Source organism: Lissotriton helveticus, chromosome 6, assembly GCF_964261635.1.
Source record: "Lissotriton helveticus chromosome 6, aLisHel1.1, whole genome shotgun sequence".
NCBI lineage: Eukaryota > Metazoa > Chordata > Amphibia > Caudata > Salamandridae > Lissotriton > Lissotriton helveticus.
This window is the reverse complement of record NC_136067.1, coordinates 2,088,870,258-2,088,895,965: the sequence shown is the minus strand read 5'-3', so window position 1 is coordinate 2,088,895,965 and position 25,708 is coordinate 2,088,870,258. Positions and strand designations below refer to the sequence as shown.

Sequence of the window (25,708 nt, the reverse complement as noted above, 5' to 3'; positions counted from 1 at the left end):
GCCAGCAGGAGTGTTACCAGACCTGACTCTCGAGCTTTGCCCACGTCAAAGGTCTCTGCCAGCAGGAGTGTTACCAGTCCTGACTCTCAAGCTTTGCCCATGTCAAAGGTCTCTGCCAGAAGGAGCGTTACCAGCCCTGACTCTCAAGCTTTGCCCATGTCAAAGGTCTCTGCCAGCAGGAGTGTTACCAGCCCTGACTCAAGTTTTGCCCATGTCAAAGGTCTCTGCCAGCAGGAGTGTTACCAGCCCTGACTCTCGAGCTTTGCCCATGTCAAAGGTCTCTGCCAGCAGGAGTGTAACCAGCCCTGACTCTCAAGCTTTGCCCTTGCTGTGGGGTGTGTGTCTTACAATGGTACTGTGCCCTGTGGACACATCCTGCTGCGCTCTGCTGTGTGCTGGAAATGCTGGCACCGGCTCCAGGACGTCAAACACCGGGACAGGCAAGGACAGGGGGCGGCGACTCAATGGGAGGCGGAGTCAGAGGAAGAAACAGGTCCATCCCCCGCCCCCCTTTGGCCAGCCATGCGAAACGAAGAGGCAGAGGCCTATAAATATGGAGGCTCCACCACTTGGAGTTCAGAGCATCCCTCGGATATCAAGATGAAGAACACTGGCTGTTACCTGCTCGCCCTGGCCCTTGTGCTGGGCCCCGTGCTCCAGATGTGCGCAGCTCGTGAGTACAGACTCTGTGTGGCTTCTCTACACACTGCCCAGGGGGTGCTCCTCTGCTATGGTGGAGGAGGGTCCCCCACTGCAGACGAGGGCGAGTGTGCGAGCTCCCTTGGAAGGGAGCTGTGTGCAGCTTCAGCACATGAGGGGGGGGGGTGCTAGCTTCCTTGGGAGGGAGCGGTGTGCAGCTGCAGCACATGAGGGAGAGGGTGTGAGCTTCCTTGGGAGGGAGCTGTGTGCAGCCGCAGCACATGAGGGAGAGGGTGTGAGCTCCCTTAGGAAGGAGCTGTGTGCAGCTTCAGCACATGAGGGAGAGGATGCGAGCTTCCTTGGGAGGGAGCTGTGTGCAGCCTCAGCACATGAGGGAGAAGGTGCGAGCTCCCTTGGGAGGGAGCTGTGTGCAGCTGCAGCACATGAGGGAGAGGGTGTGAGCTCCCTTGGGAGGGAGCTGTGTGCAGCCGCAGCACATGAGGGAGAGGGTGCGAGCTTCCTTGGGAGGGAGCTGTGTGCCGCTGCAGCACATGAGGGAGAGGGTGTGAGCTTCGTTGAGAAGGAGCTGTGTGCAGCTGCAGCACATAAGAGACAGGGTGCGAGCTTCCTTGGGAGAGAGCTGTGTGCAGTTTCAGCACATGAGGGAGAGGGTGCGAGCTTCCTTGGGAGGGAGCTGTGTGCAGCTTCAGCACATGAGGGAGAGGGTCCGAGCTCCCTTGGGATCGAGCTGTGTGCAGCTTCAGCACATGAGGGAGAGGGTGCGAGCTTCCTTGGGAGGGAGCTGTGTGCAGCTTCAGCACATGAGGGAGAGGGTGCTAGCTTCCTTGGGAGGGAGCGGTGTGCAGCTGCAGCACATGAGGGAGAGGGTGCGAGCTTCCTTGGGAGGGAGCTGTGTGCAGCTGCAGCACATGAGAGAGAGGGTGCGAGCTTCCTTGGGAAGGAGCTGTGTGCAGCTGCAGCACATGAGGGAGAGGGTGCGAGCTCCCTTGGGAGGGAGCGTTGTGCAGCTGCAGCACATGAGGGAGAGGGTGCGAGCTTCCTTGGGAAGGAGCTGTGTGCAGCTGCAGCACATGAGGGAGAGGGTGCGAGATCCCTTGGGAGGGAGCTGTGTGCAGCCGCAGCATATGAGGGAGAGGGTGCAAGCTGCCTTGGGAGGGAGCGGTGTGCAGCTTCAGCACTTGAGGGAGAGGGTGCGAGCTCCCTTGGGAGGGAGCTGTGTGCAGCTACAGCACATGAGAGAGAGGGTGCAAGCTCCCTTGGGAGGGAGCGTTGTGCAGCTGCAGCACATGAGGGAGAGGGTGCGAGCTTCCTTGGGAAGGAGCTGTGTGCAGCTGCAGCACATGAGGGAGGGGGTGCGAGCTCCCTTGGGAGCGAGCTGTTTGCAGCCGCAGCATATGAGGGACAGGGTGCAAGCTGCCTTGGGAGGGAGCGGTGTGCAGCTTCAGCACTTGAGGGAGGGGGTGCGAGCTCCCTTGGGAACGAGCTGTGTGCAGCTTCAGCACATGAGGGAGAGGGTGCGAGCTCCCTTGGGAGGGAGCTGTGTGCAGCTGCAGCACTTGAGGGAGAGGTGAGAGCTCCCTTGGGAGGGAGCGGTGTGCAGCTGCAGCACATGAGGGAGAGGGTGTGAGCTTCCTTGGGAAGGAGCTGTGTGCAGCTGCAGCACATGAGGGAGAGGGTGCGAGCTCCCTTGGGAGGGAGCTGTGTGCAGCTTCAGCACATGAGGGAGGGGGTGCGAGCTCCCTTGGGAGGGAGCTGTTTGCAGCCGCAGCACATGAGGGAGAGGGTGCGAGCTGCCTTGGGATCGAGCTGTGTGCAGCTTCAGCACATGAGGGAGGGGGTGCGAGCTCACTTGGGAGGGAGCTGTTTGCAGGCGCAGCACATGAGGGAGAGGGTGCGAGCTCCCTTGGGAGGGAGCTGTGTGCAGCTTCAGCACATGAGGGAGGGGGTGCGAGCTCCCTTGGGAGGGAGCTGTTTGCAGCCGCAGCACATGAGGGAGAGGGTGCGAGCTGCCTTGGGATCGAGCTGTGTGCAGCTTCAGCACATGAGGGAGGGGGTGCGAGCTCCCTTGGGAGGGAGCTGTTTGCAGCCTCAGCACATGAGGGAGAGGGTGCGAGCTGCCTTGGGATGGAGAGGTGTGCAGCTTCAGCACATGAGGGAGAGGGTGCGAGCTTCCTTGGGAATGAGCTGTGTGCAGCTGCAGCACATGAGGGAGGGGGTGCGAGCTCCCTTGGGATCAAGCTGTGTGCAGCTTCAGCACATGAGGGAGGGGGTGCGAGCTCCCTTGGGATCGAGCTGTGTGCAGCTTCAGCACATGAGGGAGAGGGTGCGAGCTCCCTTGGGAGGGAGCTGTGTGCAGCTTGAGCACATGAGGGAGAGGGTGCGAGCTTCCTTTGGAGGGAGCTGTGTGCAGCCGCAGCACATGAGGGAGAGGGTGCGAGCTTCAGTGGCAGGGAGCTGTGTGCAGCTGCAGCACATGAGGGAGAGGCTGCGAGCTTCAGTGGCAGGGAGCTGTGTGCAGCTGCAGCACATGAGGGAGAGGGTGCGAGCTTCCTTGGGAGGGAGCTGTGTGCAGCCGCAGCACATGAGGGAGAGGGTGCGAGCTTCAGTGGGAGTGAGCTGTGTGCAGCCGCAGCACATGAGGGAGAGGGTGCTAGCTCCCTTGGGAGGGAGCGGTGTGCAGCTGCAGCACATGAGGGAGAGGGTGCAGGCTTCCTTGGGAGGGAGCTGTGTGCAGCTGCAGCACATGAGGGAGAGGGTGCGAGCTTCCTTGGGAAGGAGCTGTGTGCAGCTGCAGCACATGAGGGAGAGGGTGCGAGCTCCCTTGGGAGGGAGCGTTGTGCAGCTGCAGCACACGAGGGAGAGGGTGCGAGCTTCCTTGGGAAGGAGCTGTGTGCAGCTGCAGCACATGAGGGAGAGGGTGCGAGCTCCCTTGGGAGGGAGCTGTGTGCAGCTTCAGCACATGAGGGAGGGGGTGCGAGCTCCCTTGGGAGCGAGCTGTTTGCAGCCGCAGCATATGAGGGAGAGGGTGCAAGCTGCCTTGGGAGGGAGCGGTGTGCAGCTTCAGCACTTGAGGGAGAGGGTGCGAGCTCCCTTGGGAGGGAGCTGTGTGCAGCTACAGCACATGAGAGAGAGGGTGCGAGCTCCCTTGGGAGGGAGCGTTGTGCAGCTGCAGCACATGAGGGAGAGGGTGCGAGCTTCCTTGGGAAGGAGCTGTGTGCAGCTGCAGCACATGAGGGAGGGGGTGCGAGCTCCCTTGGGAGCGAGCTGTTTGCAGCCGCAGCATATGAGGGAGAGGGTGCAAGCTGCCTTGGGAGGGAGCGGTGTGCAGCTTCAGCACTTGAGGGAGAGGGTGTGAGCTCCCTTGGGTTCGAGCTGTGTGCAGCTTCAGCATGTGAGGGAGGGGGTGCGAGCTCCCTTGGGAACGAGCTGTGTGCAGCTTCAGCACATGAGGGAGAGGGTGCGAGCTCCCTTGGGAGGGAGCTGTGTGCAGCTGCAGCACTTGAGGGAGAGGTGAGAGCTCCCTTGGGAGGGAGCGGTGTGCAGCTGCAGCACATGAGGGAGAGGGTGTGAGCTTCCTTGGGAAGGAGCTGTGTGCAGCTGCAGCACATGAGGGAGAGGGTGCGAGCTCCCTTGGGAGGGAGCTGTGTGCAGCTTCAGCACATGAGGGAGGGGGTGCGAGCTCCCTTGGGAGGGAGCTGTTTGCAGCCGCAGCACATGAGGGAGAGGGTGCGAGCTGCCTTGGGATCGAGCTGTGTGCAGCTTCAGCACATGAGGGAGGGGGTGCGAGCTCACTTGGGAGGGAGCTGTTTGCAGCCGCAGCACATGAGGGAGAGGGTGCGAGCTCCCTTGGGAGGGAGCTGTGTGCAGCTTCAGCACATGAGGGAGGGGGTGCGAGCTCCCTTGGGAGGGAGAGGTGTGCAGCTTCAGCACATGAGGGAGAGGGTGCGAGCTTCCTTGGGAATGAGCTGTGTGCAGCTGCAGCACATGAGGGAGGGGGTGCGAGCTCCCTTGGGATCAAGCTGTGTGCAGCTTCAGCACATGAGGGAGAGGGTGCGAGCTCCCTTGGGAGGGAGCTGTGTGCAGCTTGAGCACATGAGGGAGAGGGTGCGAGCTCCCTTGGGAACGAGCTGTGTGCAGCTTCAGCACATGAGGGAGAGGGTGCGAGCTCCCTTGGGAGGGAGCTGTGTGCAGCTGCAGCACTTGAGGGAGAGGTGCGAGCTCCCTTGGGAGGGAGCGTTGTGCAGCTGCAGCACATGAGGGAGAGGGTGCGAGCTTCCTTGGGAAGGAGCTGTGTGCAGCTGCAGCACATGAGGGAGAGCGTGCGAGCTCCCTTGGGAGGGAGCTGTGTGCAGCTTCAGCACATGAGGGAGGGGGTGCGAGCTTCCTTGGGAATGAGCTGTGTGCAGCTGCAGCACATGAGGGAGGGGGTGCGAGCTCCCTTGGGATCGAGCTGTGTGTAGCTTCAGCACATGAGGGAGGGGGTGCGAGCTCCCTTGGGAACGAGCTGTGTGCAGCTTCAGCACATGAGGGAGAGGGTGCGAGCTCCCTTGGGAGGGAGCTGTGTGCAGCTGCAGCACATGAGGGAGAGGTGAGAGCTCCCTTGGGAGGGAGCTGTGTGCAGCCGCAGCACATGAGGGAGAGGGTGCGAGCTTCAGTGGCAGGGAGCTGTGTGCAGCTGCAGCACATGAGGGAGAGGCTGCGAGCTTCAGTGGCAGGGAGCTGTGTGCAGCTGCAGCACATGAGGGAGAGGGAGCGAGCTTCCTTGGGAGGGAGCTGTGTGCAGCCGCAGCACATGAGGGAGAGGGTGCGAGCTTCAGTGGGAGGGAGCTGTGTACAGCCGCAGCACATGAGGGAGAGGGTGCAACCTTCAGTGGCAGGGAGCTGTGTGAGGTGCAACACATGAGGGAGAGGGTGCGAGCTTCCTTGGGAGGGAGCTGTGTGCAGCCTTAGCACATGAGGGAGAGGGATTCGAGCTGCCTTGGGAGGGAGCTGTGTGCAGCTTCAGCACATGAGGACGAGGATGCAAGCTGCCTTGGTAATGAGCTGTGTGCAGCTTCGGCAGATGAGGGAGAGGATGCGAGCTTCCTTGGGAGGGAGCTGTGTGCAGCTTCAGCACATGAGGGAGAGGGTCCGAGCTTCCTTGGGAGGGAGCTGTGTGCAGCTTCAGCACATGAGGGAGAGGGTTCGAGCTTCCTTGGGAGGGAGCTGTGTGCAGCTTGAGCACATGAGGGAGAGGGTGCGAGCTTCCTTGGGAGGGAGCTGTGTGCTGCTTCAGCACATGAGGGAGAGGGTGCGAGCTTCCTTGGGAGGGAGGTGTGTGCAGCTGCAGCACATGAGGGAGAGGGTGTGAGCTCGCTTGGGAGGGAGCTGTGTGCAGCTGCAGCACATGAGGGAGAGGGTGCGAGCTTCCTTGGGAGGGAGGTGTGTGCAGCTTGAGCTGTGTGCAGCTGCAGCACATGAGGGAGAGGGTGCGAAGTTCCTTGGAATGGAGCTGTGTGCAGCTGCAGCACATGAGAGAGAGGGTGCGAACTTCCTTGGGAGGGAGCTGTGTGCAGCTTCAGCACATGAGGGAGAGGGTGCGAGGTTCCTTGGGAAGGAGCAGTGTGCAGCTTCAGCACATGAGGGAGAGGGTGCAAGCTTCAGTGGCAGGGTGCTGTTTGCAGCTTGAGCTGTGTGCAGCTTCAGCAGATGAGGGAGAGGGTGCGAGGTTCCTTGGGAAGGAGCAGTGTGCAGCTTCAGCACATGAGGGAGAGGGTGCGACCTTCCTTGTGAGGGAGCTGTGTGCACACTGACGCTCCCTTAGGGTTTTTTTGTACACAGACGGTGCTCACGGATACGTGTGTCTGCACACTGATGCTTTTGGTGCGCTGTGTGAGGCTGGACTCTGATGCTTTTGGTGCACTGTGTAAGGCTGCACAGTGATGCTTTTGGTGCTCTGTGTAAGGCTGGACTCTGATGCTTTTGGTGCACTGTGTAAGGCTGGGCTGATGCTTTTGGTGCGCTGCGTAAGGCTGCCCAGTGATGCTTTTGGTGCTCTGTGTAAGGCTGGACTCTGATGCTTTTGGTGCGCTGTGTAAGGCTGCACAGTGATGCTTTTGGTGCACTGTGTAAGGCAGGACTCTGATGCTTTTGGTGCTCTGTGTAAGGCTGGACTCTGATGCTTTTGGTGCACTGTGTAAGGCTGCACACTGATGCTTTTGGTGCGCTGTGTAAGGCTGGACTCTGATGCTTTTGGTGCTCTGCGTAAGGCTGGACTCTGATGCTTTTGGTGCACTGTGTAAGGCTGCACACTGATGCTTTTGGTGCGCTGTGTAAGGCTGGACTCTGATGCTTTTGGTGCTCTGTGTAAGGCTGGACTCTGATGCTTTTGGTGCTCTGTGTAAGGCTGCACAGTGATGCTTTTGGTGCACTGTGTAAGGCTGGACTCTGATGCTTTTGGTGCTCTGTGTAAGGCTGGACTCTGATGCTTTTGGTGCTCTGTGTAAGGCTGGACTCTGATGCTTGTGGTGCACTGTGTAAGGCTGGACTCTGATGCTTTTGGTGCTCTGTGTAAGGCTGGACTTCGATGCTTTTGGTGCACTGTGTAAGGCTGCACACTGATGCTTTTGGTGCGCTATGTAAGGCTGGACTCTGATGCTTTTGGTGCTCTGTGTAAGGCTGGACTCTGATGCTTTTGGTGCACTGTGTAAGGCTGCACACTGATGCTTTTGGTGCTCTGTGTAAGGCTGGACTCTGATGCTTTTGGTGCACTGTGTAAGGCTGCACACGGATGCTTTTGGTGCACTGTGTAAGGCTGCACACTGATGCTTTTGGTGCGCTGTGTTAGGCTGGACTCTGATGCTTTTGGTGCACTGTGTAAGGTTGCACACTGATGCTTTTGGTGCTCTGTGTAAGGCTGGACTCTGATGCTTTTGGTGCTCTGTGTAAGGCTGCACACTGATGCTTTTGGTGCTCTCTGTGTGAGGCTGGACTCTGATGCTTTTGGTGCTCTGTGTAAGGCTGCACACTGGTGCTTTTGGTGCTCTGTGTAAGGCTGGACTCTGATGCTTTTGTTGCTCTGCGTAAGGCTGGACTCTGATGCTTTTGGTGCGCTGTGTAAGGCTGGACTCTGATGCTTTTGGTGCACTGTGTAAGGCTGCACAGTGATGCTTTTGGTGCACTGTGTAAGGCTGGACTCTGATGCTTTTGGTGTTCTGTGTAAGGCGGGACTCTGATGCTTTTGGTGCGCTGTGTAAGGCTGGACTCTGATGCTTTTGGTGCTCTGTGTAAGGCTGGACTCTGATGCTTTTGGTGCTCTGTGTAAGGCTGGACTCTGATGCTTTTGGTGCTCTGTGTAAGGCTGCACACTGATGCTTTTGGTGCTCTCTGTGTGAGGCTGCACACTGGTGCTTTTGGTGCTCTGTGTAAGGCTGGACTCTGATGCTTTTGGTGCTCTGCGTAAGGCTGGACTCTGATGCTTTTGGTGCGCTGTGTAAGGCTGGACTCTGATGCTTTTGGTGCTCTGTGTAAGGCTGGACTCTGATGCTTTTGGTGCTCTGTGTAAGGCTGCACAGTGATGCTTTTGGTGCACTGTGTAAGGCTGGACCCTGATGCTTTTGGTGCTCTGTGTAAGGCTGGACTCTGATGCTTTTGGTGCTCTGTGTAAGGCTGGACTCTGATGCTTTTGGTGCTCTGTGTAAGGCTGCACACAGATGCTTTTGGTGCACTGTGTAAGGCTGCACACTGATGCTTTTGGTGCGCTGTGTAAGGCTGGACTCTGATGCTTTTGGTGCGCTGTGTAAGGCTGGACTCTGATGCTTTTGGTGCACTGTGTAAGGCTGCACACTGATGCTTTTGGTGCGCTGTGTAAGGCTGGACTCTGATGCTTTTGGTGCTCTGTGTAAGGCTGGACTCTGATGCTTTTAGTGCACTGTGTAAGGCTGCACACTGATGCTTTTGGTGCTCTGTGTAAGGCTGGACTCTGATGCTTTTGGTGCACTGTGTAAGGCTGCACACGGATGCTTTTGGTGCACTGTGTAAGGCTGCACACTGATGCTTTTGGTGCGCTGTGTAAGGCTGGACTCTGATGCTTTTGGTGCATTTTGTAAGGCTGCACACTGATGCTTTTGGTGGGCTGTGTAAGGCTGGACTCTGATGCTTTTGGTGCTCTGTGTAAGGCTGGACTCTGATGCTTTTGGTGCACTGTGTAAGGCTGCACACTGATGCTTTTGGTGCTCTGTGTAAGGCTGGACTCTGATGCTTTTGGTGCACTGTGTAAGGCTGCACACGGATGCTTTTGGTGCACTGTGTAAGGCTGCACACTGATGCTTTTGGTGCGCTGTGTAAGGCTGGACTCTCATGCTTTTGGTGCGCTGTGTAAGGCTGGACTCTGATGCTTTTGGTGCACTGTGTAAGGCTGCACACTGATGCTTTTGGTGCACTGTGTAAGGCTGGACTCTGATGCTTTTGGTGCTCTGTGTAAGGCTGGACTCTGATGCTTTTGGTGCACTGTGTAAGGTTGCACACTGATGCTTTTGGTGCTCTCTGTGTGAGGCTGGACTCTGATGCTTTTGGTGCTCTGTGTAAGGCTGCACACTGATGCTTTTGGTACTCTCTGTGTGAGGCTGGACTCTGATGCTTTTGGTGCTCTGTATAAGGCTGCACACTGGTGCTTTTGGTGCTCTGTGTAAGGCTGGACTCTGATGCTTTTGGTGCTCTGCGTAAGGCTGGACTCTGATGCTTTTGGTGCGCTGTGTAAGGCTGGACTCTGATGCTTTTGGTGCTCTGTGTAAGGCTGGACTCTGATGCTTTTGGTGCACTGTGTAAGGCTGCACACTGATGCTTTTGGTGTGCTGTGTAAGGCTGGACTCTGATGCTTTTGGTGCTCTGTGTAAGGCTGGACTCTGATGCTTTTGGTGCTCTGTGTAAGGCTGGACTCTGATGCTTTTGGTGCACTGTGTAAGGCTGCACACGGATGCTTTTGGTGCACTGTGTAAGGCTGCACACTGATGCTTTTGGTGCGCTGTGTAAGGCTGGACTCTGATGCTTTTGGTGCGCTGTGTAAGGCTGGACTCTGATGCTTTTGGTGCACTGTGTAAGGCTGCACACTGATGCTTTTGGTGCGCTGTGTAAGGCTGGACTCTGATGCTTTTGTTGCACTGTGTAAGGCTGGACTCCGATGCTTTTGGTGCTCTGTTGCTTTTGGTGCTCTGCGTAAGGCTGGACTCTGATGCTTTTGGTGCTCTGTGTAAGGCTGGACTCTGATGCTTTTGGTGCACTGTGTAAGGCTGCACAGTGATGCTTTTGGTGCACTGTGTAAGGCTGGACTCTGATGCTTTTGTTGCACTGTGTAAGGCTGGACTCTGATGCTTTTGGTGCCCTGTGTAAGGCTGGACTCTGATGCTTTCGGTGCACTGTGTAAGGCTGGACTCTGATGCTTTTGGTGCACTGTGTAAGGTTGGACTCCGATGCTTTTGGTGCTCTGTTGCTTTTGGTGCTCTGTGTAAGGCTGGACCCTGATGCTTTTGGTGCTGTGTGTAAGGCTGGACTCTGATGCTTTTGGTGCACTGTGTAAGGCTGGACTCTGATGCTTTTGGTGCGCTGTGTAAGGCTGGACTCTGATGCTTTTGGTGCGCTGTGTAAGGCTGGACTCTGATGCTTTTGGTGCACTGTGTAAGGCTGGACTCCGATGCTTTTGGTGCTCTGTTGCTTTTGGTGGTCTGTGTAAGGCTGCACACTGATGCTTTTGGTGCGCTGTGTGCTGGACTCTGATGCTTTTGGTGCGCTGTGTAAGGCTGCACTCTGATGCTTTTGGTGCGCTGTGTAAGGCTGGACTCTGATGCTTCTGGACTCTGATGCTTTTGGTGCGCTGTGTAAGGCTGGACTCTGATGCTTTTGGTGCTCTGTGTAAGGCTGGACTCTGATGCTTTTGGTGCGCTGTGTGCTGGACTCTGATGCTTTTGGTGCTCTGTGTAAGGCTGGACTCTGATGCTTTTGGTGCACTGTGTAAGGCTGCACAGTGATGCTTTTGGTGCACTGTGTAAGGCTGGACTCTGATGTTTTTGGTGCTCTGTGTAAGGCTGGACTCTGATGCTTTTGGTGCACTGTGTAAGGCTGCACAGTGATGCTTTTGGTGCACTGTGTAAGGCTGGACTCTGATGCTTTTGGTGTTCTGTGTAAGGCGGGACTCTGATGCTTTTGGTGCGCTGTGTAAGGCTGGACTCTGATGCTTTTGGTGTGCTGTGTGCTGGACTCTGATGCTTTTGGTGCGCTGTGTAAGGCTGCACTCTGATGCTTTTGGTGCGCTGTGTAAGGCTGGACTCTGATGCTTCTGGACTCTGATGCTTTTAGTGCGCTGTGTAAGGCTGGACTCTGATGCTTTTGGTGCTCTGTGTAAGGCTGGACTCTGATGCTTTTGGTGCTCTGTGTATGGCTGGACTCTGATGCTTTTGGTATGCTGTGTAAGGCCGGACTCTGATGCTTTTGGTGCTCTGCGTAAGGCTGCACACTGATGCTTTTGGTGCTCTGTGTAAGGCTGGACTCTGATGCTTTTGGTGCTCTGTGTAAGGCTGGACTCTGATGCTTTTGGTGCTCTGTGTAAGGCTGCACACGGATGCTTTTGGTGCTCTGTGTAAGGCTGCACACTGATGCTTTTGGTGCGCTGTGTAAGGCTGGACTCTGATGCTTTTGGTGCGCTGTGTAAGGCTGGACTCTGATGATTTTGGCGCTCTGTGTAAGACCGGACTCTGATGCTTTTGGTGCTCTGTGCAAGGCTGGACTCTGATGCTTTTGGTGCGCTGTGTAAGGCTGGACTCTGATGCTTTTGGTGCGCTGTGTAAGGCTGGACTCTGATGCTTTTGGTGCTCTGTGTAAGCTGGACTCTGTAGAGCCCCTGTCTGTGCTCAGCCGTCGTCCGCATTTTAAAAACTGGCTACAATGATCATGAAAACACTTCAGGGGCTGGATCTGAAGGATGAGGCCGCACACTAACCGACTCTTACATTCTGTTCATTGCAGAGGGCCTCCCGTGTGGTGCGATAGATGAGGATGTGATAGCAGCGTGCAAGAAAAGCTTTGAGCTCAACGATCGATGTGGCAAGGACAGACGCTGCACTCCGCCAAAGAAATGCTGCCAAAAGAACTGCAACTTGAATTGCTTACCATTAGGTAAGGGGGCAATGCAGGGGTCTCCATGGCAACACCTGGGGGGAGGGGGGCTCACACACTTCCGGCTGCTTTGGGTCCGGCAGGGCCACGGAACTGGCACAAAGCAGTGGGCGGGGCCTGATCTTTACCATAAGTATAAACTGAACATACATTCAGACGGGTAGCGCTGCAGGCAGAGGGCGCATTCCATTGATTGTCAGAGTCCAGCCTGAGCCTCTCTGAGAATAAACCCATTACATCTTCACCCTTCACAAGTGAGCCCAGAGCAGGCCCAGGCGCACCTGACAGACAGACGTCATCCCTGATGCTAAGGTTCGGGAGAAATATCTATATATATATCTATATTATAATGAACCTCAATACATGGCATGCCGGAGCCATGGTTAGGGGTCCCGGTGCAAGAAAAGGTTCCTTCGAACTTTATTAAGATCCAGAAAAGGAGTGCAAGCTTCCTTTACACACAGAACAGGGGCAGCACTGGCTGCAGTAGTGCAAGCTTCCTTCACGCATAGAACAGGGGCAGCACTGGCTGCAGCAGTGCAAGCTTCCCCCACACACAGAACAGGGGCAGCACTGGCTGCAGCAGTGCAAGCTTCCTTTACACACAGAACAGAGGCAGCACTGGCTACAGCAGTGCAAGCTTCCTCCACAAACAGAACAGGGGCAGCACTGGCTGCAGCAGTGCAAACGTCCTCCACACACGGAGCAGGGGCAGCACTGGCTGCAGCAGAGAAAGCTTCCTCCACACACGGAACAGGGGCAGCACTGGCTGCAGCAGTGCAAACTTCCTCCACACACAGAACAGGGGCAGCACTGGCTGCAGCATTGCAAGCTTCCTCCACACACAGAACAGGGGCAGCAATGGCTGCAACAGTGCAAGCTTCCGCCACACACAGAACAGGGGCAGCACTGGCTGCAGCAGTGCAAGCTTCCTTCACACACAGAACAGGGGCAGCACTGGCTGCAGCAGTACAAGCTTCCTTTACACACGGTACATGTGCAGCTCTGGCAGCAGCAGTGCAGGCTTCCCCCACACACGGTACATGTGCAGCTCTGGCTGCAGCAGTGCAAGCTTTCTCCACACACAGAACAGGGGCAGCACTGGCTGCAGCAGTGCAAGCTTCCTTTACACACGGTACATGTGCAGCTCTGGCAGCAGCAGTGCAGGCTTCCTCCACACACGGTACATGTGCAGCTCTGGCTGCAGCAGTACAAGCTTCCTCCACACACAGAACAGGGGCAGCACTGGCTGCAGCAGTGCAAGCTTAATTTACGCACAAAAAGGGCCAGAGTTTGCAGCAGAAGCCTAAGTTTACTACAGAGACAGAGCTAGTAGCACCAGTACAAGCACCCGCAACATGTACAGCACTGGCTGCAGCAGTGCATGCTTCCTTTATGCACAGAACAGGGGCAGCACTGGCTGCAGCTTTGCAAGCTTTCTTCACGCATAGAACAGGGGCAGCACTGGCTGCAGCAGTGCAAGCTTCCTTTACACACGGAACAGGGGCAGCACTGGCTGCAGCAGTGCAAGCTTTCTTCACGCAGAGAACAGGGGCAGCACTGGCTGCAGCAGTGCAAGCTTCCTTTACACACAAAAAGGGCCAGAGTTGGCTGCAGCAGCCCACGTTTACTGCAGAAACAGAGCGAGTAGCACCAGTACACGCACCCGCAACATGTACAGCACTGGCGGCAGCAGTGCAAGCTTCCTTCATACACAGAACAGGAGCAGCACTGGCTGCAGCACTGCAAGCTTCCTTCATACACAGATCGGGGGCAGAACCGGCGGCAGCAGTGCAAGCTTCCTTCACACATACAACAGGGGCAGCACCGGCTGCAGCAGTGCAAGCTTCCTCCACACACAGAACAGGGGCAGCACTAGCTGCAGCACTGCAAGCTTCCTCTACACACAGAACAGGGGCAGCACTGGCTGCAGCAGTGCAGGCTTCCATCACACACAGAACAGGTGCAGCACTGGCTGCTGCAGTGCAAGCGTCCTCCACACACAGAACAGGTGCAGCACTGGCTGCAGCAGTGCATGCTTCCTCCACAACCAGATCAGGGGCAGCACTGGCTGAAGCAGTGCAAGCGTCTTCCACACACGGAACAGGGGCAGCACTAGCTGCAGCAGTGCAAGCTTCCTTTACACACAGAACAGGGGCAGCACTGGCTGCAGCAGTGCAAGCTTTCTTCACGCATAGAACAGGGGCAGCACTGGCTGCAGCAGTGCAAGCTTCCTCCACACACAGAACAGGGGCAGCACTAGCTGCAGCACTGCAAGCTTCCTCTACACACGGAACAGGGGCAGCACTGGCTGCAGCAGTGCAGGCTTCCATCACACACAGAACAGGCGCAGCACTGGCTGCAGCAGTGCAAGCTTCCTCCACACACAGAACAGGCGCAGCACTGGCTGCAGCAGTGCAAGCTTCCTTTACACACAGAACAGGGGCAGCACTAGCTGCAGCAGTGCAAGCTTCCTTTACACACAAAACAGGGGCAGCACTGGCTGCAGCAGTGCAAGCTTCCTCCACACACAGAACAGGGGCAGCACTGGCTGCAGCAGTGCAAGCTTCCTTTACACACAGAACAGGGGCAGCACTGGCGCAGCAGTGCAAGCTTCCTTCACGCATAGAACAGGGGCAGCACTGGCTGCAGCAGTGCAAGCTTCCTTCACACACAGAACACGCGCAGCACTGGCTGCAGCAGTGCAAGCTTCCTTCACGCATAGAACAGGCGACGCACTGGCTTCAGCAGTGCAAGCTTCCTTTACACACAGAACAGGTGCAGCACTGCTGCAGCAGTGCAAGCTTCCTCCACACACGGAACAGGGGCAGCACTGGCTGCAGCAGTGCAAGCTTCCATCACACACAGAACAGGGGCAGCACTGGCTGCAGCAGTGCAAGCTTCCTCCAAACACAGAACAGGGGCAGCACTGGCTGCAGCAGTGCAAGCTTCCTTCACGCACAGAACAGGGGCAGCACTGGCTGCAGCAGTGCAAGCTTCCTTCACACACGGAACAGGGGCAGCACTGGCTGCAGCAGTGCAAGCTTCCGCCAAACACAGAACAGGGGCAGCACACTGGCTGCAGCAGTGCAAGCTTCCTCCACACACGGAACAGGGGCATCACTGGCTGCAGCAGTGCAAGCTTCCTCCACGCACAGAACAGGTGCAGCACTGGCTGCAGCAGTGCAAGCTTCCTCCACACACGGAACAGGGGCAGCACTGGCTGCAGCAGTGCAAGCTTCCATCACAAACAGAACAGGGGCAGCACTGGCTGCAGCAGTGCAAGCTTCCTCCAAACACAGAACAGGGGCAGCACTGGCTGCAGCAGTGTAAGCTTCCTTCACGCACAGAACAGGGGCAGCACTGGCTGCAACAGTGCAAGCCTGGCTGATGAGGATTATGAATCCGAAACCGGTCCCAGGATGCTTGTTTACGGTCCAGGGAAGACATGGCTTGGCAGTTCGGGCTGGATTGTTCCCATGAGGCACAGGGTCAGACTGATTTGCATATGGCCATGTCTGAACTGGGGTGGCGGAGTGAGCTAAAGAATGGTGATGGATTAAACCCAGATAAGTGGACTGGGGGTGAGAGTTTGATTTGCTCAAATGCTCCGTCCATCATCCCCTTTGGTATCACAATATCTGAATGTAGCCATGGGCGTTGCACGCTAAAGCCCTGCAGTGACCGTGGCTACACATCAATCAGCCAGTCAACCCACCCATTCCCAACTCGTCACATACTGGCACATGCATCAACAATGCCCTTTGCGATTTCTTATCAGCGAAAAATAAAGATTCACTAATAAGGAATAGCAAAAGGCTATGCATGTAAAAAACATGTAAAAATTTGCGATTTCAAAACATTCCTTAATTGCGACTCACATAATTGCGAGTCGCAATTAAGGAATAACTCCCCATTCATTCCTATGGGCCTAGAGGCCTATAGGAATGAATGGGAAGACATTCTCAATTTGCGATTCTCAATTAGAGAATCACAAATTGAGAATCCAATTTCAAGGGTGCCAGGGTGTCAAAAGGACACCCTGTTGCACACCTGAAATCTGCATATGAGGACATCTTGCACACACACATGCCCCAAGGGCATGTATGTGTGTAAAATGGAACTTTGAAAAATGCACTTTTTTGCTAATTACCATGAAGTTCAACTTCATGGTATTTTGCTCCCCCTATTAGCAAAATCGCTATTTTTTTTTACTTTAATGCATTGCATTTAAGGAATCTCAATTTACGATTCCTTAAATGCAATGGCAATTTAAGGAATCGCAATTTAGAGATTACTTAAATTGCGATTTTTGCATTTGAGATGATGCAGCCCAAATGCAAAAATACCAGTCGCAAAGGCACAGATTATGAGAATTTGCCTGTTTGCGACCATTTTTTGCTTTGATGCCTGTGGGCCATAGTTGGCAAACGGGGGGGTGAAAGTGATGACTGAAACCTCAGATCTGTGACTGTGAATCCGAGGTTTAAGTTTCATGCTCCTGCCCTGATAGCAGAAAGAAGGACTCCAAATAGGGACAAAGTAGGCAACAGGGAGAGTACAAAACAACCTTTAAACACTTCGTATGTATGCATGAGAGTGTGTTCTTGAGAGTTAGTGCATGTATGAGCGAAATGTCTGTGTGTTTATGTGTGACTGTGTGAGTGTCATTGAAGGAGTGAGTCAGAGTGAGTGAGAATGAGAGACAGGAAGAGTGAGCACAAGTGAGGATGAATGAGAGTGAGAGAGAAGGACGGGAGAGGTGTGGCGCCGCGGCCAGGGCGACTGACGCTGGAATCTGGGGACCACGGTTCGATCCCCGGCTCCGGCGGCAGGTTAGCCCAGCCCCATGTGACTCTGGACAATAGCTCGCTTAATCTTCCCGACGGCCCCCAGCGCCTAGAGACCCTTATGGGTGATTGTGCGCTTTACAAATGTGGACTTTTTTACTTTACTATCTGAATGAGTCATAGTCAGAGAATGAGTGAGATAGAGTGAGAATGAGTGAGATAGAGTGAGTCAGAGTGAGAATGAGTGAAAATGAGTGATAATGAGTGAGATAGAGTGAGATAGAATGAGTCAGAGTGAGAATGAGTGAGAATGAGTGAGATAGAGTGAGAATGAGTGAGATAGAGTGAGAATGAGTGAGATAGAGTGAGTCAGAGTGAGAATGGGTAAGAAAGAGTGAGATAGAGTGAGTCAGAGTGAGAATGAGTGAGATAGAGTGAGTCAGAGTGAGAATGGGTAAGAAAGAGTGAGATAGAGTGAGTCAGAGTGAGAATGAGTGAGATAGAGTGAGAATGAGTGAGAATGAGTGAGATAGAGTGAGATAGAGTGAGAATGAGTGAGATAGAGTGAGTCAGAGTGAGAATGAGTGAGAATGAGTGAGAATGAGTGAGATAGGTGAGTCAGAGTGAGAATGAGTGATAATGAGTGATAATGAGTGATAATGAGTGAGATAGAGTGAGATAGAGTGAGTCAGAGTGAGAATGAGTGAGATAGAGTGAGAATGAGTGAGATAGAGTGAGTCAGAGTGAGAATGAGTGAGATAGGGTGAGAATGAGTGAGATAGAGTGAGTCAGAGTAAGAATGGGTAAGAAAGAGTGAGTCAGAGTGAGAATGAGTGAGACTGATTGAGTCAAAGTAATTGAGAATGAGTGAGACTGAGACTAAGTGAAACTAGATAAGTCAGAGTGAGAATGAGCGAGACTGAGTGAAATTAACTAAAAATGAGTGACATTGAGTGAGTGAGTTGGAGTGTGTCAGAGTGAGAATGACTGTAAATAAGTGAGTCTGAGTGAGTCCGAGGGAGATTGACTGAATCATAATGAATGGATCTGGATTTAAACTGAATGAATGAATGAATTAATAATCAACTTGTAAAGCACTAACTATGCCCAAAGGCGTCAAGGCGCTGATAGCGGAAGCCAGGTCACAGGAACGTAGATATCAGTACTTTAAAGATTAAAGGGCAAAAAGCCAGGTCTTTAATGATTTATGAAAGAGGGGATGTGACTCTAGACAAGAAATTAAAATAGATAGGGTGTTCCAAAGTTTGGATGCTGCCGCAGCAAAGGCTCTTCCTCCACATTTTGCCTTCCTGAACCTGGTTACTACCAGCCGGTTCTTGTTGGCAGAACGCAGCTGTCTGGCGGGGACATAGCGCTGGAACAGGTATTTGATTACTTCTGGGCCAAGGTTAAAAAGTGCTTCATGATAGATAGATAGGGCCTTAAACAGAATTTGCTTTTCGGCAGAAAGCCAGTACAGTTATTAAATGGCAGGGAAAATCGAATGAAATTTCGGAAACTAAGCGAGACTAAGCAAGAATGAGTGAGTCACAGTGAACTTGAGAGAGACTAATTGAGTCAGAGTGGGATTGAGTGACAGTAAATGAGAATGTTTGAGACTGAGTGAGAATAAATGAGACTGCTTGACATTGAGTAAAACTGAGTGACTGATTGAGGCTGAGTGAGACTGAGACAGAATGAATGTGAATGAGTGAGACTCAGTGAGTCTGAATGAGTTAGGGTGAGAATGAGTGAGTCAGAATGAGTGAGAATGAGTGGGACTGAGTAAGTATAAGTGAGATTAAGTGTGTATGAGTGAATCAGAATAGGATTGAATAAATCAGAAGGTGTAAATCAGGGAGAGCTTACGAGTCAGAGGGAGGCTGTGTGAGAACGAGTGAGACTGAGTATGGGTGAGTCAGAGTGAGACTGAGTTGAACGGGGACTCAGTGAGAATGAATGAGTCACAGTGAGATGGAGTGAGTCAGAACGATTTAGGATGAGATGGACTTAGTGCGACTGAGTGAGTCAGAATGCGATTAAGTTAATCAGAATGAGTGAGAGTAAACAAGACTGAGTGAGATTAAGTGAGACAGAGTAAAACACAGGGTGAGTCACTGAGACAGACTGAGTCAGAGTGAGTAAAGGTAAGTGAAAGTACTAATGTGATTAAGTAAATGAGGGTGAGGGAGAATGAGTGATAGAGTAAGACTGAGTGCCAGTGAGTGTGAGCAAACACCCCTCACCCTCTGGGAAGCAGCCAGGCTTACTCATTAGAATTTGGATCAAGGATTGCACTTCACTACTTTTAAAAATCACCAGCCACCACTGCTGTGTCAGCTCATCATAGGGAGGGGAAAAATTAAAGACTGTCAATAAAGTGTTGTTTTGCTTTTATCTTTGGTGTTTGATGAATCAGCATCGAATCCAGCAAGCAGTAGGCAAGATACTCCAGGACCAGTGCTTCAGGTTTTATTATGCAGATCTAATGAGAGGAGAATAAAAGGAAGGATTCAACTATGTTTTAACTTTGGCACAGTTTCACTATCAACACAAATTCTGGCAGCCAACTTGTATGTTTAGCCTACTTCTGGGCGAACTTAAAAAAAAAACGAAGCACGGGCTTCCTTCGTTTCTATGAGCCCCTGGGTGGGCCAGGTCCCAGAGGCAATGAGCGATACATCTGTGGGGGCCGTGCAGGCCCCCAAAGCCCCAGGGACTGCCACCTCCCCAGGGCTTTATTTATTATGCGGGGGCACGCTGCCCCCTGCAGCCTGGGGGACTGCCACCTCCATGGGGCTTTTCACAAATATGGGCGGGGGCGTCATGGGCCCCCCAAGCCCAGGGGACCACCACCTCCTCTGGGCTCCAATCTAATTAGAGAAGTGTGGGGGGGCTCCTGCCCCTCCCCACACTGACCCGGGGACTACAACCTCCTCTGGGCACTAAATATGTTAATGTGGGGGTCCGTTGCAGATCCCTGGGGACCACCACCTCCACAGGGCTTTAAACTTGTTGGAGCCCTCCATGTCCCTGGGGACCGCCACCCCCCAGGGCCGGCTCCAGTAATGGAGTGCCCACCCCAGGGACATTGCAGTTTGCTCCCACCCTGTCATTGCAAACTCTGCTTCGCTTCATGGAGCGAGAGCAGAAAACCTCTCGCTTTCATGAAGCAAAGCAGATTGCATTTGGACAAGGGTAGCTGCATGTCAGCAGCTCCCCTTGTCCAAAAGCAATTCGGGCTCCCGCAGGAGGCAGGGAGCCAACTGGGACCACGGACCAGAGGTGGTCCAAGGCCATGCCCCTTTTTACACCACTCTGCAAACGCGCTTCTTTGCAGAGTGGTGGAGAAAGGGGGCATGGCCTGTGTCCACCTCTCATCAATCCCACTATCTGGGGCCTACTGGGGCCTACTGAAGGTATCAGGTAGGCTAGTTGGACCCTAAGAACCCCCAGCAGCAATAGGGACTTTAATCCCCATCGAAGAGCACGCCAGGGATCGTGTTTGCAGACTGGTGGTCAAAAGGGGCATGGCCTGCAATGAGTACTTACCAGTGCTGCTGTGTGGGTCTTACTGGAGGTAATAGGAGAGATAGTTGGCCGCCAAGGTTGTTCTCGGGGTCCAACTACCCATCCTGTTACCTCCTGTAGAGGTCTTCGGGGGGCCCCCCCTTTCTCCACCACTCTGCAAACGCCCCTCCTGGCACACTATGTTTTGGGGGATGAAGTCCACTATTCTCCTGAGGGACTTTGGGGGCTAAGAAGCCCTCCTGGTGCCTCCTGTTAGTCCTACGCAGCGTAATTCCTGAGGGCTGGTCGGAGGTCCAGCCCCCTTTCTCCACCATTTTGCAAACATGGCTACCAATTAAAGAAGCATTTGTAATGTAATAGGTCTCGCATTTGCAAGAGTTAGATGTTGGTGTTGTAAATGTAAACATTTTTACTAATGTTTTTTGAAGTGGAGTGGAGTGGTGTGGATGTATGTTGTGTGTAGTGGAATTATGTGGTATGTTGTACAGTGAAATTATGTGAATAGAAAGTATGTGGTATTTAGTGTATAGGTATTATGTAGAGTGGGATTATGTGTTATAGAGAGTAATTATGTGGTATGGTAGTCTGTGTTATGGAGTGATAACCTCAGGTTTAGTCTTCCTCGTTTCCATAGAAGCTAAACTATGAACTCAATAAGACAAAAAAAGAAGGAATCACTGAGGAGCACTTCTGGACCTAGTCAGAGGAAGGAGCAGGGCCACTGGAATTATGCAACTGCTTGGCTGCACTGACTTTCGCACAATTAAACATCTTCAGCATTAGCCATTTAATCCATCATCTGCTGCCTAATCTACAGATTTGAACAAAAAAAGCCTTGTTTCTAGCTCAAATGTCTGAGACTTTATCAAAAATGCAGCGACAAGTGTGACAGCGTGGTGAAGGTCAGTTGCAAACCTAGAATGGTCACCTGTTTCTTATTGCTAAATTGGGGTGCTAAATTGGTACTAATGGTGTGCAAGAAGCAACTCTTGCCACGTTCTGCATTTCTGTTACTTACTTCTGTACCTTTCTTTCTTTTTCTGCCCTTCTCTTGCCTCTTTCTGCAAATCTCTTCTACTTTCTGCACCTCTTTTGCCTCTTTCTGCAGCTCTGTTGCCTCTTTCTGCACCTCACTTGCTTTTTCTGCACCACTGTTGTTTTTTTCTTCACTTTTCTTGCCTCTTTCTGCACCTCTGTTGCTTATTTCTGCACTTCTCTTGCTTCTTTCTGCACTTCTCTTGCTTGTTTCTCTACCTCTATTGCTTCTTTCTGCACCACTCCTGTGTGTTTCTGCACCCCTCTTGCCTTTTTTCTGCAATTCTCTTGCCTCTTTCTGCACCTGTTTTGCCTTTCTCTGTGCATCTCTTGCCTCTTTCTGCACTTCTCTTGCTGCTTTCTGAGTTTCTCTTGCTTCTTTCTGCACTTCTCAGGCCTCTTTCTGCACGTCTATTGCCTCAGTCTGCACCTCTGCTGGTTCTTTCTGTATTTCTCTTGCCTCTTTTTGCACCCCTCTTGCCTCTTTCTGCACCTCTGTTGCTTCTTTCTGCACTTCCCTTTCGTGTTTCTCCACCTCTCTTGCTTCTTTCCGCATCCCTGTTGTGTGTTTCTGCATCCCTCTTGCCTTTTTCTGCACATCTCTTGCCTCTTTCTGCACTTCTAATGCTTCTTGCTGCACTTCTCTTGCCTCTTTCTGCACTTCTATTGCTTCTTTCTGTACTTCTCTTGCCTCTTTCTGCAACCTCTGTTGCTTCTTTCTACACTTCTCTGTGGACTTCTCTTGCCTCTTTCTGCGCTTCTCTTGCTTCTTTCTGTACTTCTCTTGCCTTATTTTCCACTTATCTTGCCTCTTTCTGCAACCATCTTGCCTCTTTCTGCACCTCTGTTGCTTCTTTTTGCCCTTCTCTTGCTTCTTTCTGTACTTCTCTTGCCTCTTTAGCATCCCTCTTGCCTCTGTCTGCACCTCTGTTGGTTCTTTCTTTCTGCAATTCTCTTGCCTCTTTCTGCACCTGTGTTGCCTTTCTATGTGCATCTCTTGCCTCTTTCTGCTCTTCTCTTGCTGCTTTCTGAGCTTCTCTTGCTTCTTTCCGCACTTCTCCGGCCTCTTTCTGCACTTCTATTTCCTCACTCTGCACCTCTGTTGGTTCTTTCTTTACTTCTCTTGTCTCTTTTTGCACCCCTCTTGCCTCTTTCTGCACCTCTGTAGCTTCTTTCTGCACCTATGTTGCTTCTTTCTGCACTTCTCTTGCTTGTTTCTCTACCTCTCTTTCTTTTTTCTGCACCCCTCTTGCATGTTTCTGCACCCCTCTTGCCTTTTTTCTGCAATTCTCTTGCCTCTTTCTGTACCTGTTTTGCCTTTCTCTGTGCCTCTCTTGCCTCTTTATGCACTTCTCTAGCTGCTTTCTGAGCTTCTTTTGCTTCTTTCTGCACTTCTCTGGCCTCTTTCTGCATTTCTCTTGCCTCGTTCTGCACCACTGCTGCTTCTTTCTGTATTTCTCTTGCCTCTTTTTGCACCCCTCTTGCCTCTTTCTGCACCTCTGTTGCTTCTTTCTGCACTACCCTTGCGTGTTTCTCCACCTCTCTTGCTTCTTTCCGCATCCCTCTTGTGTGTTTCTGCATCCCTCTTGCCTTTTTCTGCACATCTCTTGCCTCTTTCTGCACTTCTCATGCCTCTTGCTGCACTTCTCTTGCCTCTTTCTGCACTTCTCTAGCTTCTTTCTGTACTTCTCTTGCCTGTTTTTGCACTTATCTTGCCTCTTTCTGCAACCATCTTGCCTCTTTCTGCACCCCTGTTGCTTCTTTTTGCCCTTCTCTTGTTTCTTTCTGTACTTCTCTTGCCTCTTTAGCATCCCTCTTGCCTCTGTCTGCACCTCTGTTGCTTCTTTCTTTTTGCAATTCGCTTGCCTCTTTCTGCACCTGTTGTGCCTTTCTCTGTGCATCTCTTGCCTCTTTCTGCACTTCTCTTGCTGCTTTCTGAGCTTCTCTTGCTTCTTTCTGCACTTCTCCGGCCTCTTTATGCACTTCTATTGCCTCACTCTGCACCTCTGCTGGTTCTTTCTTTACTTCTCTTGTCTCTTTTTGCACCCCTCTTGCCTCTTTCTGCACCTGTTGCTTCTTTCTGCACTTCTCTTGCTTGTTTCTCTACCTCTCTTGCCTCTTTCTGCACTTGTCTTGCTGCTTTCTGAACTTCTTTTGCTTCTTTCTGCACTTCTCTGGCCTCTTTCTACACCTCTGTTGCTTCTCTCTGCACTTCTCTTGCTTGTTTCTCTACCTCTCTTGCTTCTTTCTGCATCCCTCTTGTGTGTTTCTGCATCCCTCTTGCCTTTTTCTGCACATCTCTTGCCTCTTTCTGCACTTCTCATGCCTCTTGCTGCACTTCTCTTGCCTCTTTCTGCACTTCTCTTGCTTCTGTCTGTACTTCTCTTGCCTCTTTCTGCAACCTCTGTTGCTTCTTTCTGCCCTTCTCTCTGGACTTCTCTTGCCTCTTTCTGCTCTTCTCTTGCTTCTTTCTGTACTTCTCTTGCCTTTTTTGCACTTATCTTGCCTCTTTCTGCAACCATCTTGCCTCTTTCTGCACCTCTGTTGCTTCTTTCTGCCCTTCTCTTGCTTCTTTCTGGACTTCTCTTGCCTATTTCTACACCCCTCTTGCATCTTTCTGCACCCCTCTGTCCTCTTTCTACAGTTCTCTTGCCTCTTTCTGTAACTCTGTTGCTTGGTTCTGCACTTCTCGTGCCTCTTTCAGCACCCCTCTGGCCTCTGTCTGCACCTCTATTGGTTTTTGCTGCAGTTCTTTTGCCACTTTCTGCACCTGTCTTGCCTTTTTACTGCGCATCTCTTGTCTCTGTCTGCACTTCTCATGCCTCTTTCTGCACTTCTCTTGCCTCTTTCTGCAGCCCTCTTGCCTCTTTCTGCACCTCCATTGTTTCTTTCTGCACTTCTCTTGCTTCGTTCTGCACCCCAGTTGCCTCTTATGCATTTCTCTTCCCCCTTTCTGCATTTCTGTTCCTTCTTTCAGCACGTCTCTCGCATTTTCCTTCACCAATGTTACTTCCTTCTGCACCTCACTTGCTTCTTTCTGCACCACTGTTGTTTTTTTCTTCACTTTTCTTGCCTCTTTCTGCACCTCTGTTGCTTCTTTCTGCACTTCTCTTGCTTCTTTCTGCACCTCACTTGCTTCTTTCTGCATCCCTCTTGCCTTTGTCTGCACATCTCTTGCCTCTTTCTGCACTTCTAATGCTTCTTTCTGTACTTCTCTTGCCTCTTTCTGCAACCTCTGTTGCTTCTTTCTACACTTCTCTGTGGACTTCTCTTGCCTCTTTCTGCGCTTCTCTTGCTTCTTTCTGTACTTCTCTTGCCTTATTTTCCACTTATCTTGCCTCTTTCTGCAACCATCTTGCCTCTTTCTGCACCTCTGTTGCTTCTTTTTGCCCTTCTCTTGCTTCTTTCTGTACTTCTCTTGCCTCTTTAGCATCCCTCTTGCCTCTGTCTGCACCTCTGTTGGTTCTTTCTTTCTGCAATTCTCTTGCCTCTTTCTGCACCTGTTTTGCCTTTCTATGTGCATCTCTTGCCTCTTTCTGCTCTTCTCTTGCTGCTTTCTGAGCTTCTCTTGCTTCTTTCTGCACTTCTCCGGCCTCTTTCTGCACTTCTATTTCCTCACTCTGCACCTCTGCTGGTTCTTTCTTTACTTCTCTTGTCTCTTTTTGCACCCCTCTTGCCTCTTTCTGCACCTCTGTAGCTTCTTTCTGCACCTCTGTTGCTTCTTTCTGCACTTCTCTTGCTTGTTTCTCTACCTCTCTTGCTTCTTTCTGCACCCCTCTTGCATGTTTCTGCACCCCTCTTGCCTTTTTTCTGCAATTCTCTTGCCTCTTTCTGCACCTGTTTTGCCTTTCTCTGTGCCTCTCTTGCCTCTTTATGCACTTCTCTAGCTGCTTTCTGAGCTTCTTTTGCTTCTTTCTGCACTTCTCTGGCCTCTTTCTGCATTTCTCTTGCCTCGTTCTGCACCACTGCTGCTTCTTTCTGTATTTCTCTTGCCTCTTTTTGCACCCCTCTTGCCTCTTTCTGCACCTCTGTTGCTTCTTTCTGCACTACCCTTGCGTGTTTCTCCACCTCTCTTGCTTCTTTCCGCATCCCTCTTGTGTGTTTCTGCATCCCTCTTGCCTTTTTCCGCACATCTCTTGCCTCTTTCTGCACTTCTCATGCCTCTTGCTGCACTTCTCTTGCCTCTTTCTGCACTTCTCTAGCTTCTTTCTGTACTTCCCTTGCCTGTTTTTGCACTTATCTTGCCTCTTTCTGCAACCATCTTGCCTCTTTCTGCACCCCTGTTGCTTCTTTTTGCCCTTCTCTTGCTTCTTTCTGTACTTCTCTTGCCTCTTTAGAAACCCTCTTGCCTCTGTCTGCACCTCTGTTGCTTCTTTCTTTTTGCAATTCTCTTGCCTCTTTCTGCACCTGTTGTACCTTTCTCTGTGCATCTCTTGCCTCTTTCTGCACTTCTCTTGCTGCTTTCTGAGCTTCTCTTGCTTCTTTCTGCACTTCTCCGGCCTCTTTATGCACTTCTATTGCCTCACTCTGCACCTCTGCTGGTTCTT

At 52.3% G+C, this 25,708-nt stretch overlaps 1 long non-coding RNA gene across 1 annotated transcript in view; it reads left to right on the top strand.

Moving 5' to 3' along the window:
• The first annotated feature begins 546 nt into the window (after nucleotides 1–546).
• Nucleotides 547–25,708, top strand: part of LOC144762057 (uncharacterized) — a 56,216-nt gene continuing 31,054 nt past the window's right edge. Inside the window, exons 1-2 of the long non-coding RNA XR_013596033.1 lie at nucleotides 547–673; nucleotides 11,656–11,805. This is a non-coding gene — a long non-coding RNA (uncharacterized LOC144762057). The remainder of the gene's footprint in view (nucleotides 674–11,655; nucleotides 11,806–25,708) is intronic.